Genomic DNA, 18,686 nt, shown 5'->3' on the forward strand with positions numbered 1-18,686 from the left:
TATTATCCATCCATCCATTTTCTTTACCACTTACTCCTCACAAGGGTCACGGGGGCTGCTGGAGCCTATCCCAGCTGGCTTTGGGCAGGAGGCAGGGTACACCTTGAACTGGTTGACAGACAATCGCAGGGCACACAGAGACAAACGACCATCCACACTCACAAGCACACCTAGGGACAATTCAGAGCGCCCAATTAACCTGTTAGATATATTATATATTTCTTTATTATTTATATATTTATTGCTGTTTATTTTTATTATCCCTTCATACTAACTAAAAGTATGTTGAGTGAAAAAAGCAAGAGGTCAAATGAATATATGCATTATGAATTCACGTGTAGCGGAACATATGGTGTTCCACAGGGTTCAATCCTAGGGCCTCTGCTGTTTTTATCGTATCTGCTGCCCCTGCGTTCCATCTTTTAAAAAAACAGTTGTAGTTGTTTCTGTGTTTCTATGAATATCGAGTTGAGTTGAGTGATGGGAGTCGGCGTCCTAGCAAAACTAAAGGAACACTTACTTAAGCTGCATTTAGATGGTTAATACAGAACATGCTTTCTGAATTCAAGATGGAGAGCCAGATTCATTGAAAAGTTCCTCTCCCTGTTCATTTTGTTCACCAGTAAACCTGTTTATTGAATTGGAAAAATACACTTTTTTTTTTTCTTCTTTGAAATAAAGAAAGGTTCGGTGACTGTGCAAAGGAAACTGGTGGGTTTCAGTACCTGCAACCAGGTTAAGATCCACTGGTCCAAAGTATGCTTTACTCTAATTCTAATGACGTGTTAATGTAGAAAAAGGGGCTTGAAATACTTATTGGAAATCATAGTGTGCTAATTTGGGAGATTTGAAACATTATGTTCTTGAAACATAATTTGTTTTCTAAAAGCCAGCATTTTGTTTATTTGTAGCATAATATAATCTCTGTATAGTCTCTGTACATGTGTATAAATAGAGCAGCTTGAAAATTGATCTTGGAAGGTGGTTGAATGAGATCCCCCCCCCAAAAAAAAGTGGATGTTTACAATCACAACTGTGACCAACAGGCCAACAGACGACCACAACAGTGTTGCTAAATGTTGTAAAATTTTGATGGCCAAAAAGTGTTTTTTCTTATAGAATGATTACGTAAATGTTTGTTTCATCAAAGTTAAAAAAAAAAAAAAGTATAAAAAATCTATAAGATTTCCATATGCTAACTTTATGCTGGAACCAGACTGTGGACAGGAAATAAATCAGAACCAAAGAGCGTGTGCCTATCGACGCTTTTGGAATCTATCGATCCCCCCTGCGCGTTGCACATTTATGTTTTAACAGCACAGATATGTGTCTGCCATTTGATTGAACGCTGGCTATTTTTGGATGCTGCAGAACTGGTTCCATTGCAGAGAGCTTCGGGTGCATCAAAGGCAAAGTATTGGGACACAGGAAGTGCCCACCGACAGGAAGTGATCACAATGAATATTAACAGTGAAAGAACAAATAATGAAGTACCAGACTGACTTGATGCTTTTAGTTGAGTTTGCTCATTTATTTGGCGAGGACCAGGTACAGAACAGATTAAAACTCAACAGTAGAGATGCTTAGGTTTGCCAATTTCCATCTGATGTCCCTGTGGTGGATAAAAAAGAAAATGAAGACAAGAGTGGAAAAGTTAAAATCTAAGCATCAGCAAACTATATGCATATGTTATTCACACCTGTAGTGTAACCAAGAGCATTTTACAAAATACACTCACATGTTGCTTAGACAAATGAAAGACATGTTCTTCTGAGAGAGAGAGAGAGAGAGAGAGAGAGAGAGAGAGAGAGAGAGAGAGAGAGAGAGAGAGAGAGAGAGAGAGAGAGAGAGAGAGAGAGAGAGAGAGAGAGAGAGAGAGAGAGAGAGAGAGAGAGAGAGAGAGAGAGCACGAGTGCAGGAATCATTTGTGCCTTAATTAAAAAAAAATATATATATATATATATATATATATATATATATATTTATTTTTTTAAACCCCAAATATTAAAAAATAAAAAACAAAAAACATTCAGTTCATGCACCCCCCCCCCCAAAAAAAAAGTAATTTTTTTAATTTGTATTTCTTTTACAAACCTCAAAATATTGAAAAAATAGAAGAAGAAAAAAGACAAGCATTCAATGCATCAATGCATGCCCGCTCCTTATTTTTTTATTTTATTTTTATTTTTATTTTTATTTATTTTTTTTGGGGGGGGGGGGCAAATATTGAAGAAAATATTTAAAGATTACTTTGGGGGGGGGGTGAAAAATATATATAAGAATTAGCGGGTGCCAAACTGAATCTGCATTGATTGTAATTTTAAGTTGTAATATCACCCTTTACCACTAGATGGCACTTATGGAGTAGTTGCGCTTACACTGGATCGTATATTGCCCTATACTACAACATGAGTTGGCCCAATGAGTTTTTTTTTTTTGCAGATTTGACGCAGTACAAACAAAGTACCTAAATGATGTTAAAGGGATAATTAATTAATTATTATTTAGCCCATTATACCAATAAAATGTTCATATTTTGTCTATAATTAATTTGTTACTTTCATTATTTTTCACATACAAATAGTACCTTTAAAAACACATTTTGCAGCATATTTTCTAGGTTTGGTCATGTGACATTCACAAGCTGAGCTGTGATTGGTTACCTGAGCCCTTGTGATGTCATTTTCAGTCGACAGCAATTTGGAAAATGTGTTTTTAAAGGTACTAATTGTACATGAAAAATAATGAAAATATCAAGTTTATTATAGGTAAAATTTTAATGTTTGACTGCCAAAAATGGCTAAATAAGTAAAGTATCCCTTTAACATTTTGAGTGAGTTGATTTTTGTGGAATAAATGCACAAAATGAGTTCATCCATTTAATGTTGGTTTGCTGTTTGGCAGTTTTGTGCCGTCCATGAATGATAAATTTTATGCAAGATTGCACTGGAAAAAATAAATCAAACACATTTTGTGGTTATTTTGTTTGCTTCAACCCCTTTGTTGTTGTGTTCGAATAGTCTTTTTTTTTTTTTTTTTATTCATGCATAGAGAAACGAATTATGAAAAATGAAATATATTAAGAGCACATATTTTTGTCCATATTTAAAGTAGCATTTTTATTGCGGTGAGTCCAGGACAGACAGACGTGTCCGCAGCAGCGTAACAGGAAGTCGGACCGTGTTCTGGTTGTCTCGGGCCCGGCTGTGGCTGGTTCTCTTCGTGCTGGTCACGGGACCCCGCCACCAGCCCCCGGGTGTGAGGAAGGGGGTGGGGGGGGCTCTGACACAGTCATCTGGGGCAGTAAAATGCTAAGAATGGCCGCCATTGTCAGCCAGGCCCCGGCCCCTGGAGGGCCCAGCGAAACAGAGCTTTGCAAACAGTCGCTTTGCTCAATAAGGAGCCTCTTCTTTTCACGGAAGAGCCCGAGAGAGCGATGTATTTATATACGCCGGCCTCTTTCCCCCGCTCACAGGTTAAGTCGCTTTAATTTAACACTTTTTACAAGATTTTTAGTAAGATGAGTTTGCTTGTAATAGAGTTTGACATTTTAGAGGCCATTTTGAAAGTCAAAATTGAGGATTGTAAGGTTATCCCGAAAAAATAATGATTGTGTTCATTCAGTGCAGCACCAACACGATTTAATGTGATTTGGAGGCTAGAGTAGCACCAATTGTGAAATATAAAAGTATCAGAAAAATGTGAAAATGTTCGATGAAATTATTCAAATATTGGGAGAAAAGAAATATGAAATGAAAAACACAAACATGTTTAAGACAACAATAATGTGTAAAAACAAAACAGACAAGATACTAAAGTATTGGATGCAAAATACACGATCATTAGAAAAAATATACAAATATAGAAAAAAAATACAAATATACTAGACAAAAAAAAACACAAATATGTATACTGCAACTAGCGATTATTTTAATAAAGTTGTTTATATTTTCGATTAATCGATGATAGGGTCAAAAATGTATTTTTTATTTCTATCCCTTTATTATTTTTTTTATTTCTATCCCTTTATTTCTAAAAATGTGAATCACTTTTTCCAAAGTAAATTAGATGTTTATCAAAATAGTTGATTAATTTGATAATAGATTATTTATTGTTCAATCTCTACAATTTTTTGTACAACACACCAAAGTCACAAATATTACGCACAAATACATAACTGGAAAAAAATGAAGCTACAAAAATTAAAGTAGACAAATTTTAAAACAACAAAATATATAAAAACATTAGACGCAAAATACAAGTGCAGTGGACCCCTGCATACTTGTAGTTCGGCACATGCGGATTCACATATTCGTAGATTTAAAAAAAATAAAAAATTGTCTCCCCACCTCTTGCCCTTGTTTTTCGTGGAAAGGGCACGTGCGATGTTTATCAGTCTTTTCAAGAATTTTGGGGGTTTAATTTTTTTTATTACCCATTTCAATGGACATCAATTATACACAGATTTTTGCTAAAAACAGGCTGGCCCGGTTCCTGGGGTCCACAGGAAATTCGAGGAAAAGTACAAACATGGGAAATGTGAACATTTTAGCTGAAAAATAGTTATTAGAAAAGAAACAATACTGAATTCTAGGAAAAAGTATAAAACAATAGAAGAAAGTAAATACATAAATATTGAAAAATGTTGATTTATTTTGACTCTGGCTTATCATCAACTGTGTGGTCATGGCGCCTTCTCTTGACTCTCTCAATTAAAAAAAATAAAAAATAAAAAAATAAAAACACATTAAAATAAAGTATCCCCCGAGGCAAAAATGTGCATCTGTTTCTGTCTCATCCGCAACTAGAAACTGTCAATTGCAGCAAAATGTTTTGATTAGTTGCACTTTAGCGCCTGCTCCGGACATGTGGCGCTTGATGTCACGTTCTGCAAAAGCCCCGCCTCTTCTACGCTCCCATTGGCTCACACCCTCCTCACTCAGATAGTAAGATATGAAGTCGCGAATGTGCCGACGACACACATCCTAAAAGGTGAATTGTATTTGAAAGATCTCTAATAATTCAGATTATTTACAAATGTCCCTTCCTGGACTCAGATGACACTGTTGTCAGCTGACTGTTGTATCAAAGACGCATTTTTTTGTTTTTTAATGTGTGTTAAGACCAACTCCGCAACGTGATCAGTTGGGAAGGTCAGTGGAACGCCCATCTTCACAAACCACTGTCCTTAAGGTTGTTGCAGCTCCCTGTGGGACCCCCCCCCCCCATTCCCCTCCACTCATTTGCACTCTCCTAACGTGTTTGCAGTATACTTGGTGGAAACGCTTCAGAATGTTATAACCTGATTTGAAAGGAACCCCGAAAACATTTGCCATTAGGATTATAAGGGGAAAAATGACTGTTATTATGAGGGATGTTGATAACAGAAATATAAGTCAGGGATTGGCTAATGGGATTGATTAGGGTTAGTACATTTTTAAATATAATCGTAGGTCTAGTAGTGGCGAATTATTAGGGATGTAACGATAAGCGCGATATCGTGATATTAAAACTGACACTATATCGTCATCGTCATGTTCACGATATTTAAATGCCACACATTTGTGAAAAGCGTCAGTTTGACTACCACTTGTGCAGTTGTAGCGCCCTCTGGTGGCTAGTTTTTTAGTGCAATTTAATTTTCATTAGGTATGTTTTGGCCCTTCTATGTTTAAAATTGTCAGATGAAAGGGAACGTAACATGCCTGTGAAGCAAGAACAATATGTGGAGGACCTCAATATGTGTGTGCATTAACAACAAAACATAATAATAAAACATAATAACATAACTTGATGTTATGTATGAAAGCACAATATTGTACTTTTTTTTTTTTTTTTTTTTTTTTAGTATGAGCTCATATTTTTACATAGTAACCTTTTTTAAATATTGACAACCTCCCCACAATATCGTGAGAATTATCATATCGTGACCTGTCATGTTTCGCCGCCATTTTCCTTTGTGAACATAGTTTGCCCCGGCGGTGCTTGTGGCTATTGTCAGACCCAGTGGGTCGCCTGCCACTTACCTTCCACCGCTGGGGGCCTGCAGGTTTTCGTCGCAGAGTCACATGATTTGGGCTCCTACCGCTTGTCATACTCTGCTTTTACTAGTTTCTCCCACTAGCCGCTCTTCTTAGCCGCGCTGGCTAAGTCCAGCTCGCTCGGTCTTTTAGCGTTGCTCGCCGGTGCTTTAGAAGTGTCGTCTCCCTGAGTCAACATAGTGCACGTGCTTCGTAATGCACAAAATTACTTTTGATATGCAAGTAGTTATTAAAAAAAAAAAAAAAGTTTTGTCTTTGCTGATTAGCAATTTCTCCTTGAACACTGAAACGGTTCCATGTGCGTCATGTCTCCCTCCAGACGTTACGGTTGCGTCTGCTTTTGTGTCGAAAGCCTAAAGCCGCCCCGGGTAGCACCGTGCAACATGTCACAAGATTAGCCGCTGTGTGTATCTCACCGGTTGTCACAGCAACACTTGCTTTGTCACGTTTACGTGACTTGTTTATTCATCCCGAGCTAGTTTTAGTCCTCATCTTTGTGTACAAGAACAAAAATGTAACTTTTCAGACAAAATTTCCCAAATGTTGCACAGGCCTCCCCAGAAATAACATATTATTATTATTATTATTATCATTATTATTAAGAAATGGGTCATATAAATAAAAACTACAATTTTCATTTTTTTTTTATTTTTTATATGTTTGTGTAGACTCTGTAATACACAAAGATTAAACTACACTTGATGTGCCACCACCACCCTTGTTTACCGAAAACATTCAAAGACGAGTTGGGCACTTTCATGCTATCATAACAAAAGTACTAGACAAAAAAATATATATATAGTAGAAAAGAAATACAAAATTATTGGAGTTTTTTTTTTTGAAAGCTCGTGAAAAATATAAAAATATTAGAAAAGAAATGCATATGTAAAAAACATTACAAAAAAAGACAATATATAATAAAAACTTTTAAAAAAATTCTAATGCAAAGTATTGGAAGAAACACAAAACTGTTAGAGAAAAACTACAACAAATTCTAATAAATATAGGGATCTTTTTAATATTACATTAAAAATAATAATGTATACAAAAATAATTTTCAAAAATTCAGTAAAATTATAGATATGTAAGAAGAAAAATATACATAATGTGAAAAATATTAAATACAAATAAGAAATTATTAGTGCCGAAATACAAGAATATTTGACAAAAATGTGAAAATAAATGCAAAAATATTATAGAAAGCAACACAAATATTGGAAGAAATAGATTTGAACACGTATTATTAAAATTATAACCAATGTTATAGACAAAATAGACCAAAATATAACATTAAATGACAATACAAAAATACAAAACAAAATGACCAAATCTGTCCATTCATCTTTTTCCTATATGGCTCAGCTTCACTATATAGTTCCCATCGCATATATTAAATGAAAAACACACAAACTATGTAACTATGTATGTATGTAACTATGAAAAACTATGCGAACAATATTGCTTTTCTCACTTTTTCTGACATAAACTTGACCTTTTTCATCCCTTGCTAATTTTGTCCACCTCGTCTTGTACACAAGCAGTAGTGAGGAGGAAAACGTTTAGGTTAAAACCAATGAGAGAGAGAGAGAGAGAGAGGCTATAAATAGCTCTTTATTTTTGGGTTAAAAAGTGCTTCCATTTTAAAGGACAGAGAGGAGGGAGCGAGGCCTGTGGTGAATGTCGGGTATTGGCGGTCGGTCTGCGTGTGGACTGCACACACGTACACGCACAACGCACAGTGCTGTTGACCGGGCGTGTTACGGCGCAGACCGCTGGAGGACAGCAGCGGTGGCGCTGCTCGGAGAGATTGTGGAATGGTTGTCCATAGAACACCCGCACCCCCCACTTCTGCCCCCCCCCCCCCCCCCCCCACCCCCTTTCGAGCTTATGTAAACTAGCAGTGGAGCCAGGGCAAGCGGATGCTATTTTTAGCAGCAGTACTGCAGAGCAGAAACTGGCAGCGGGTCACGTGTGCGCAGCCGAATCAAAGGGAGTATCCCGGCAATGCGCTGTAAACAAAGGGAAGGTCAGTAGCAGAAGGTGAGACACAAAACGCTTCTGTGTGAGGTTGATGTGTGTGTGTGTTTGTGTGTGTGTGTGTGTGTGTGTGTGTATATCCCCTCGACTGCCCTCCCCACCCCCCTCCTCCCCGCCCTCCCACCATACCTGCTCTTCACTTAATTCTATGATAGTAAACACATTGCAAGTGTAGGAATATCATCATACACGCACATACTCGGTCTCAGCTACAAAATCCCAGCAAAAAAATACATAAATAAATAAATAAATGACTTTTTCGTAGTGATTACTTGAAATGTTCATCAGACATGATGGTTAGATTTATGACTATAAAATGGCTACTTGAAGCTGTAATGTCCAACTCAACTCTTTTAGCATGACACGAGACTTTTTCTTTTTTTTTTTTTTTTGTGCATCTTGTTAGATATGAGCGGGTGAGAATAGGGATGGATGATTGATCACCAAACTGGTTTGCAGGGATGATTATTTTCTAACATTCCAATAGAGGGAGTTTTGGGGATCTGGGTTAGGACGAGGTGTTGAACCCATTTGTTAGCTGTATTATTCCGTATCGTTTGAAGCTTGAAGTCAAGGTTTCTTAATTATTTTTTTATTTTTTATTTTTTCCTTGCCCTTTTGTGGCTTGATCAGGGGATGTCATTACTCGTCAACTGTGGGCATGTAGCCCTTTGAGACTTTTGTGTGATTAAGGGCCATATAAATAAACTTGATTTGACTTGAAGTCAACCAAGGTTGGACTGGCCATCTGGCATACAGGGCAGATGCCCAGTGTGCCGGCATCTTTTGGGGCTGATACAGTGCTTTTTAGTTATTATTTTTATTCTATTTTACCTCAAGATACTGGCCCACAATTTAGAGGGCCTAGTCCATTCATCCATTTTTAATACAGACGGCAAACTGAACCAACATCAGTCAAAAATATCAGTGTTAGACACAGGTATGGTCAGGAGTCGGGTCAGGCTGGTATATTAAAATGGCAGGGCCGTTTTTTTTTTTTTGTTTGTTTTTTTTTGTACCAGTCCACCCCTGAAGTCGACTAATCGCTAATCGCTAAGCACCAGTTTTTTGGAATCTCATTAGACTTATAACTGTTCCAAATTTGAAGCTTTCACACATGCGGAAAAACACATTTTGTTCAAAATATATTTTTAGTTTTTGTTCTCGCCCATGTCCCCTTTCTGTAGCAGCCTGCGTCTTCCTTGACTGACACTCCATCAGCATCGAGTGTGAGTGTTAAGTGACGTGATTATTGTGGGAAATGTGAATGGAAAAAAAAAAGAGCAAGTGAGTGTGACAGTCACAGTTGAATCTTTTATTATTATTATTATTATTATTATTTATTTATTTTTTGATATTCATGTATCTATGCCGGTTACATGTTATATAGTGACTGGTAGGTGGGGCAATACATTTAGTAGGATATACATTTGCCAAATTTTGGAGTTCATGCATGTTTAGTCCTCTAAACAGCTGATTTATTCATGGAAAGAAAATGAATGAAAAGTAATTCCAATGAAAAAAAAATGTATGAAAGCAGACTGTCCAATGAGATGTGCTAACGTTTAGCATTATCCAGCCAACCACACCCACGCCAAGGTCCCACTTCCCGCTCAGCCTCCTTTAGTCAACTCAACTTTGACCTCCAGCGGAATGTGGTCCGAGGAGGTCACAACGGGCTATTTATGGAAAGCTTTTATATCTTTTCAGTCTCTGGGCTTGTTTGCATAGACTGCTTGAGCTGAGTGCGCGGGAGGGTCGGGGCTGCTAACCTATGTGAACACTTAGGTTTCAGTTCTATATTAACGCCCGTTAAGTTGGATTGCGGAAGGAGAGTTGTCCTGGTTTCTCTTTGGTGGCGTAAATCTGATTCTTTCACAAGGCGAGAAGTAAATCTATAATGTTCCATTGTATATAAAGCTATGCTTTATAAAGATGACAAAGCAAAGTGTGATTTCACATTATTTTTGAAATCAGAGTGATCTATTTACGATTCAGAATGTAGCGGTCCCATGAGGGGTCGTGTGACAATTGGATGAACTTCTGGCGATTCGCCAAATATTCATCTGACAAGTCCCATGACAGTTGGGTGAATTTCTGCTGCATACGAAATTGAGACAACTAAGCTCATGCTATGAAAGGTGTCAACATTGTTATTAGTGTTTGTGATCCGAGTATACAGGCAGCTAGTGTTAATTTCTAGGGGTAGACGCGCCGATATTCAACATTTTGACAAATATCGGCATCGGCCATTTTGAAGATTCATATGGACGATAACGGATCCATTTTAAAAAAAGTGTTAACTTCAGGGAATTAATTTTATTGGATTTTTTTTAAACAAATTTAAATTTTCAGAGATGCTGCTGAGCCTGGGAACTCTCTGCACCTTCTGTTTTTGTTTGTAATTAAAACTAATATAAGTACAAATTTAATACTTCAGATTTTTTGAAATGTTGGAATACTTTATTTCGTGTAGAAGACAATTGTTTTTTAACTTTTGAAAACATGCTACTGCCCCGGGGAGATCCCAGAACTTGTTAGATTTTAAAAACAAAGATGTCTATTGACTAAGATTTAAAAAAAAAAAAAAAAAACTTCAATATTTTACTAACCCTAAAAGTTGCTCAATAAACATATGCTTTAAAATAAAAAAAAACAAAAAATTAAGAGCTGGAGTTTGTATTTTTTATTTTTTTTCAAAATGTTGATGCCAAAATTTCCCCTTTTGGTGAAAATGAATATCGGTTCCAAATATCGGTTATCTGTGTCCTTGACTATTAATAATTGGTATCGGTATCGGCCCTGACAAAAAACATATCGGCCTATCTCTCTTAGTTTCCTTAACAAAAACTAAACAAAAATATTTTCGTCAACAAAACTAAAACTACACTAAAACCCTCATTAATAAACAGTAACTGGGAAGCAATCAGTATGCATTTTCATCGACTAATGAAGACAAGACGAAAATGTACTTCACTTAATAAAACTGGACTAAAATCTGGACATTTTAGTTCATGAACTAAAACGAGACAAAAATTATATGATTTTGTAAAATCCTGTCTCTGCTAATCTGTCGCTGTGACACACCCCCTTTCAAATCTGCAGCTAATGAGTGCAACATGCAAAAACACCTGGGACAGACAGGAGGTGGATTTACGGTGAAAGGTAAAAAAAAAAAAATAGTTATAACGAAACATAACAACTACTATAACACAACTATAACGTTCCAACAGTAATGTTAATCGACCGCTAACTAATGCTGGCTAACTTACTAACTCGTAGCATAAAGCCATAATAGCCACTTGTTGATATACTGTCATTGTTTGTGTGAAATTGTTTTTGATATGAAATTTTCAACATAATCTGCTGACAAAAAAAAAATTGAAAAAAAAACAACTTTTTGTTGACTAAAACGAGACAAATAAAAAAAAATTATTGGACTAAAAGACTAAAATGCTAGATTTGTAGTCGACTAAATAAAAACGGGGTGTGGTTGACTAACTATGATTAAAAACTAGCATGCATGATTGAAACTGGACTAAAAAAAAAAAAAAGAAATTAACACTACAGGCAGCTAAAACTCCTAGACTCGGTTTGACGCTTGACCGTATGAAACGTACACTCTTGACACCTACCTACAGGAGTTATTGGAACAACATGAAGAAAATGTGGGCTGTCAAGTTGACTTTACCGCGTGCGCACGTTTAATCGTTTGCTTTGATTCCGCATCCAGTTAAGCTGCGGTCCATCCAGTTAAGTTGTTGCGGTGTCACTTGCATTATTCCACCGGCGTTATCCCGTTAATCACGCGCACATCAAATCACCTCCTCGTCTGGTCCACCTGATCTGCTGGGATTAGCAGGAAGCTACTTTTAATCATTTTCATCTCATCATAATGAAATGAAATATTTGGACAATTGTAAGCGTTTCTGAGCTAATCCACTATTTGTATGATGTGTATATATATATATCTGTAAATTGCTCCTTGACAGGCAACATCCTTATCAATCATCCCGCTCGCTTCAGCTCTCAATTTGTGTCACCCCTCGGATTCATCGCAAATGACACGCCGTCTGTCGGCACGGGGACGCTGCGACATACTCGCTAACTCAAGTTAGATGTGTTTTCAAACCCTCACTTATAATTTTGTTTACTGCACAGATGCTAATGTCCACAGGTCATCATGACCCAATGCATGATTCAGCTCAAATAACATGAATAGTCATTGTGAATATTAAATCTAATATAAAATCCCAGACCTAAAATTGCCGGTATAAAATATTTTATTTCAAAACAAATTAACAAGAAAAAGGGTATAAATTAAAATTTAACATTGGCCGGAATTTACAAAAATATATTATTTACTTATATACCATGAAAATAAACTGTACATGAATGAACATGAAAGATACCGATTGCTGCTTCTAAAAAGGATGGATGAATTTATGAATTCGGCCCCATTGACCCCTTAAGCATTTTTTGCTTTATCACAGAACCAAAACATGGCAGGAGTGTTGATTGTGGCCATACAGTAGCTGTCTGTCTTAATTGCTGATTTAACATGATCGGTCCTGCTCAGTTCCGACGTGCGAAGGGCAGGATGCAATCGAAGCGGCCTGGCGAGATAGAGGGAGATGAGTGGTATGGACCGACTGGGGTTGCCATGGGAACCCAGCTGCTGGAAGCAGGCAGGGTCAGTTGTGCCGCTATTGCTGCTACTGCTGCTGCTGTGGCAGCGTGAGCGTAACTGTGCCTCCTGCAGGCCGCCAGGCGCAATAGCGCCCAGTCCTGAGAATCCTCACAGGAAAGGGAAACATTTGTATAGCGTACACGCAGATGCAATTCTGAATCTGGTCTCAAAATTATTACGTAGAAATTTAACTGACGGGTTGTTGTGTGACAATCAGATACATTTTTTCGGGTGTCAAAGGTTCAGCAAGTGGTTTAGCATTAGCATGCATTAGCATTCCGAGTCCATAGGCGGTGGTTGTACAAACTTTGGTGTGAGTCACTGCTTGTTATTGACTTTTGAGTTATGGCAAAGAGAGAAAAATCTCATTGTCGACTGGTCACCACTCGGTGTCTATGCAAAACCGCCAGTCTCATGACCGCCATTTTAAAACTCGCTCGATAGTTCGGGCGACGCTATTTTTACACCCTTTTCTATTTCGGGTGCCACCATGGTCGAAAGGGGCCACATTTGGATTTTTTAATTTTCCGTTTTATTCTACACAAGCCTGTTTGCCTCTATTTTAAGATGGACATTGAGCAGCGACCACGCTACGAGCATGTATTACCTGCTGTCAGCATGGCCATGAGGAAGGCCGAAACACGGCGGCCTTGATGTAGAACAGCCACTTTTTGTTTACACCAGATTTGGTTTGACTTTCTGGAGTGTCTCCGTTCTGCTGCTCCTATATTTAGGACGGGTCCAAAGAGCCGCTGATGGATTGGTCTCCTTCGGCGATCCATCTCGTCCGTACGGCGTTTTTGTTCCTGTTTGGATGGACGGCCTGAGAGCTTTCCGCCGGCTGACCGACAAGACACTGTCGTGACTGTAGATGACTTTCGAATAGTTTACAATAGTTTATATCTAATTGTAGCATATTTAAATCACATTTGATGCACTAGTCTACTTGATGCACCTCTTATAGAAGATATTTACTTCACAGTTCATGGTCTATGCTTTCGCTATAGTTTTGATTTACCGCGGATGTTTTGTTTTGTGGGATGCACATATATACATACATATATCTGTCATACATACTATGCATACATTGGTTTATTTTAATTATGTATTTACAGCATGTATCCGATAGAGGTGTGCAAAATTTCCGATTCTTAGATTATTCACGATTCGGCCGTGGAACAATCGAGAACGATTCACAAAAGTCCAAATTCCGATTATATAAATATGCCAAGGGAACCGAAACTAAAAGTGGACCGGAGCGGAAAGTACGCGGAACTGAAACGCAGTAGCGCGCGCGGTCTTCGGGACGCTTAATGGGACGGACCGAGAGTACACATCCACAACTCACGCCTCGACATTCAAAACAACAACAAGCATGGCTGAGCTGACCAACCCACCTCTTCGTGAGATCAGACCTGCTCCGAAAAGGCAAACAACTTCAGGCGGAAGTATCAGCTAGCTGGCTGCAGTGCGTCGGTTAGCGTTCGACAGGGCGCCGCGCAGTGATACGAACGAACGAACAGAAAAGTAGTGGCTGGCGGTAATGGCGTCTGATTTTATTCAGAAAAGAGTATTGTGGTGGAAATGTATCACGCTTTTGAAAACAAATAGTTTTTAGAAGAAAAAGGCTTTATTTCCGAGACCCCAGCCAGCTTGCTGGACTATTTTCCTCTCGTCCAACGTCGAACATGAACGCGTGTCACCGAACGCTGTCAGAAAGAAGTCAGTGCTGATCGCACACACGGGAGGTGAGGATCAAATTGAGATTCATGTTAAAAAAGCCGAACGATCCCTTTAATGTTTACACGTTCATGTTTACACAAGTTAAAAAGCAGAAAAGCACTTGAGGGTTTTTTTTTTTGTACCTCTGAGAAACTTTAATGTTTACATGTTCATCTTTACACAACTTAAAAAGCAGGAAAGCACTTTTTTTTTTTTTTAGGCATTTGTATTGAAGTAGTAGTTCACATTGTCTTTCATTTATATCTCAGTGCACTTTTGAGTGGATAAAAATAATATATTTTTGCTCAATGCTATGTTTTATTCTGTTGAAGACTGAATATACTTAAAAGCTGTTGTTACAGAATGAGGACTTGAGTATTTTATTTACTGTTTTGAACTGTTAACTTGATACTGAAATAGTAGTTTATTTAGGCCTGAGAGGACTTTTGTACTATTTTTGTAACTAATGTACGAAACATTAAAAGCACCAAAATACATTGTTTTTTTTCTGCTGCCTGGGGGGAAATCAATAATCGTTTTATAATCGAATCGTAGCCTCTGAATCGTAATCGCAATCGAATCGTGAGGTGCCCCAAGATTCCCACCTCTAGTATCCGATCTTTTTACCGTCTCATTGGCATTTTCATACTTCCGGAACCAGGAAGTACCCTGCTCATTAAAAGCTGCCATGTGTCTCTAGAGTAGGGTGGCCCGATTTTCAAAATTAAAAACAATAGGACGCTTCTGATGCTATATAGCTGAAAATTAAATATACAATAAATTGTAGGGATGGGCGAGTACCGATACCAGGTATCGGTATGGGGCCGATACCAGCCTTTTTTCAAGTACTCGAGTACTCGTGACGCAGACGAGTACAAGCGACCGATGGCAGAGAGGGAAGACGTTAAGTGAGTCCTCCTTGCCTGTAAGTGGCACTAGCTTGCAGCAGTTTTTCACCAAAACTTCACCGGTTTGGAAATACTTCAAAATTGTGAATCTTAAACTAAAAGAGCATTTTTGTGTTTTATTTTGAGCGTTAAGACTATTGAAGAGTGACTGTGCTGTTTTTTTTTTGTTTTGTTTTTTTTTGGTCAAAATTAAAGTAAATATTTGTTTACAAATATCTTTTAGTGATTTTATTTATTTGTCAAAATGCACTACTGGTATCGGCAGTTGGTATCGGTGAGTCCTGAGGGTCTGAGTATCGGTATTGGTCTGAAAAAGTTGTATCGTACATCCCTAATTTTAGCCAAGGTGGCCAGAATTTTTTTTAATTTGACGACTTAGGCCAATATTTTTAAGGGGCTGACAAGCAAGTAGCTACTCTTCTATAACCATCATTAGCATATAGCTTGAATTTGTTAAGCTATATGTACAAGTTAGTAATACAGATGGTGACAGGTGAAAGGTAACAGACTAACAGTACATTCAACTCTTATTAAAGTACAGTTTGTACCAGAATTCCTTGTGCAGTCCAAAAAAGACAATTATGCCGATAGTACATTTGAACTTTTAGCTCAAATACTGTTTCCTTTAACATTTATAACAACAAATGTTGAGTGTAACATAGCGTTAAGACATCGTTGCCACATTTACTATTTAGCCATAACATCGCTGTAACAACGTTGCACGTTTTATCACACAGTGTGTGCCAAATACTGAAAGCGTCTCCGTTAACGTCCACGTTAGCACTTAGCGACGCTAACCATCCAAATAACTTACAGTGGCTGAGATGACTGTCTCCCAACGTCAGAAGGATTCGACAAAAGGTGCTTCCGTCTCAAATGCCGTGAAAGGCAAGATCTGCTTGCATATTTTACATTGAAAATTATTCGCTTCAGCGTCTTTGTAGAAATGTGCCCAAACTTTTGAAGTCCGATGTCGGTTAGCCATGATAGCATACTGTGTACAGCTGGTGCTAAGAGTTTATAGCTTCCGGTGACGTCACGTCTGACCCGGATTAATGCTACTGCGCATGTGCGTCCAGTGAGAGCAGGCGGCAGGCAGTCAAACGAGCGGTTGAGGCAGTACAGTATTGGAAAAAAAGAAAACAAATATAAGGCTGATATATATTATGTAAAACTGACTAGTTGAATGTTTAAATTAGCCGTCGACGACGACTAGTCAACTAATCTTGGCAGCCCTAGTTGTGACTCAAATCTGAAAATTCTGATTTAATGGCCAACTCGCTTCCAATTTGAGAATGAATCCACATTCCAATGCACGAATGTATGAATTTGCTGACCCTCGATATGCAGCAGGTCCGCCGTGTCCGTGTGATGGTGCTGCTGGCGCCGTGCTTGCTGGCGCAGGCGAGAGTGAAAAAGTCCATTACGCGGCCGGCCCGGCCAGTTCAAAATATGGAAACTATTGATTGGGCCGCCGCACCGCGCTGCTAATTAAAGATGCTGCGCTATTTGTAAAAAGTCAAGCCAATTATCAAATGAACACATGAGTGTTACGGTGGTCAGATTTGTTTCGAGTGGTACTCACTTGCAGTATTTGCTGAATACAAGTGCTCTGTTTCACCGTGATCCTGGACGCAAGACCCCGAGGCTCCCCCGCCTTTTTTTTTTGTGTTTGTTTTGTTTTGTGCTAGATGGCTGGCAACATGTGACCTCGACCACATGGGGCCCAAAGCGCTTTGCCGTCGTCTCTCACGCTCCACAAGAAGAAGAAAAAAAAACACCTAGAGTCAGACTATCTCATCTATAAACATAGACAAGAAAATATGAAATAGTTTAATACAGATTAAAGTTGAAATTGAATGACTAGCTGTGCAAAAGAACCTTGTTCAATGAACAAAAGATCAGCAACGTCCACACACATTGAAAACTTGACCAGATTCAACACACGCCAATAATCACTTGCTTCTCTCACTCAAAAAAACTATTTATCTGACTATTTATCTCCGCAATGCGATGTCACATGACAGTCACAAAGAATTCAGTAATTATAACATTGCTCAATTGTGCAGGGAAAATGCTGACTAAAATATGCTGCTGCCTTTGTACGACAACCACAATAATGCAGGACCGTGCAACGTGGAACCTTCCCGAGTGGAACGTCCCGATCCGAGAATTCCAACCGTGATCACGCGTGACTTGGACAAATCTCGCGAGACTTCGGATCAGTAAGGATTAACTCCATAAGTGCAAGTTTTAAGAATGGTAACTGTAATAAAAGTGGTCTGCCTGCTCAGTACTATAAAAACAGTACATTAAAAATATATATGACATAAACTCATTCATGGATTATCTCGACATATGAGAAGTGCGAGTAGCACAGATTTGTGATCAATATTTCAGAGAAATTCGCCTTTTGTGTGAGTTCAGCACAAGAAAATTGGGAGCAAAGAGAAAAATGTTGTATTTATATTTTTGTTGTGTGTATATTCAATAGGAAAAATACATATTAATTCAAAAGAATCGTTAAAATAAATTGCCAGTGGTGATAAATAAATAATTAAATGTTGGGATGTCTTAATCACAATATTTTCCGCTGAATCGTGGGGATTTATTTTATTTTTTTTATGTTTTGTTTGTTTTGTAATTCTTATTTTTAAGCAACAAAATAATCCAACGCTCCACAGATATTGCCAAAAGAAAAAGAAAAAAAAATCTTTTATATTACACAACATCACAACACAGCTCGAAACAGCGGAAGTAAACAGCCAGTGGCGGAAATTTCTGGTAGTTGTCGCGGGAAGCTAACCTGAAGCTAGCGTCACCTAGCAATGATAATGTCTTGCAATGTGTACAAATTGAGCATTTTGCCTGATAGCGCTGCGTTTAACACAACTGCGTAATTTAATATGCGACCTGAACAACTGATATAACAAGTGTCATGTTGGGAGTTTTGTTCAAGTAAGAAAAAAAAACCCAAAACAATTTGGATGCTTTTTTTTTTTGTTGCTTTTTTTCTTAATACATTGCCAAGGTTTCAGATCGGGACTTGATATCCTCAAAATCATGCGACTCGGACTCGAGTGCAAAAAAAATGTAATTGGGGCATCCCTAATTAAATATTTTGATAATTTTTTGTAACGTATTAATTGGATTAAACAAAAGCATAATTTGGAGATGCTGTAGCAAGCAAACTAAAATACCAATAAATAAATAAAAAAGTAAATATATAATAAGTAACCCTCAATTATGTAACGCTTGTGCTGGCATGTGTACCTAATGAAGTGTCTG

The 18,686-nt window shown here is 37.9% G+C and overlaps 1 protein-coding gene across 2 annotated transcripts in view; it reads left to right on the forward strand.

Annotated features, from left to right (window-relative positions):
- The window catches only part of LOC144015575 (guanine nucleotide-binding protein G(olf) subunit alpha), a 57,637-nt gene that overhangs the window by 34,207 nt on the left and 4,744 nt on the right, over nucleotides 1-18,686 (forward strand). The window lies entirely within an intron of this gene.

This window comes from Festucalex cinctus, chromosome 1 (assembly GCF_051991245.1).
Source record: "Festucalex cinctus isolate MCC-2025b chromosome 1, RoL_Fcin_1.0, whole genome shotgun sequence".
Lineage (NCBI taxonomy): Eukaryota > Metazoa > Chordata > Actinopteri > Syngnathiformes > Syngnathidae > Festucalex > Festucalex cinctus.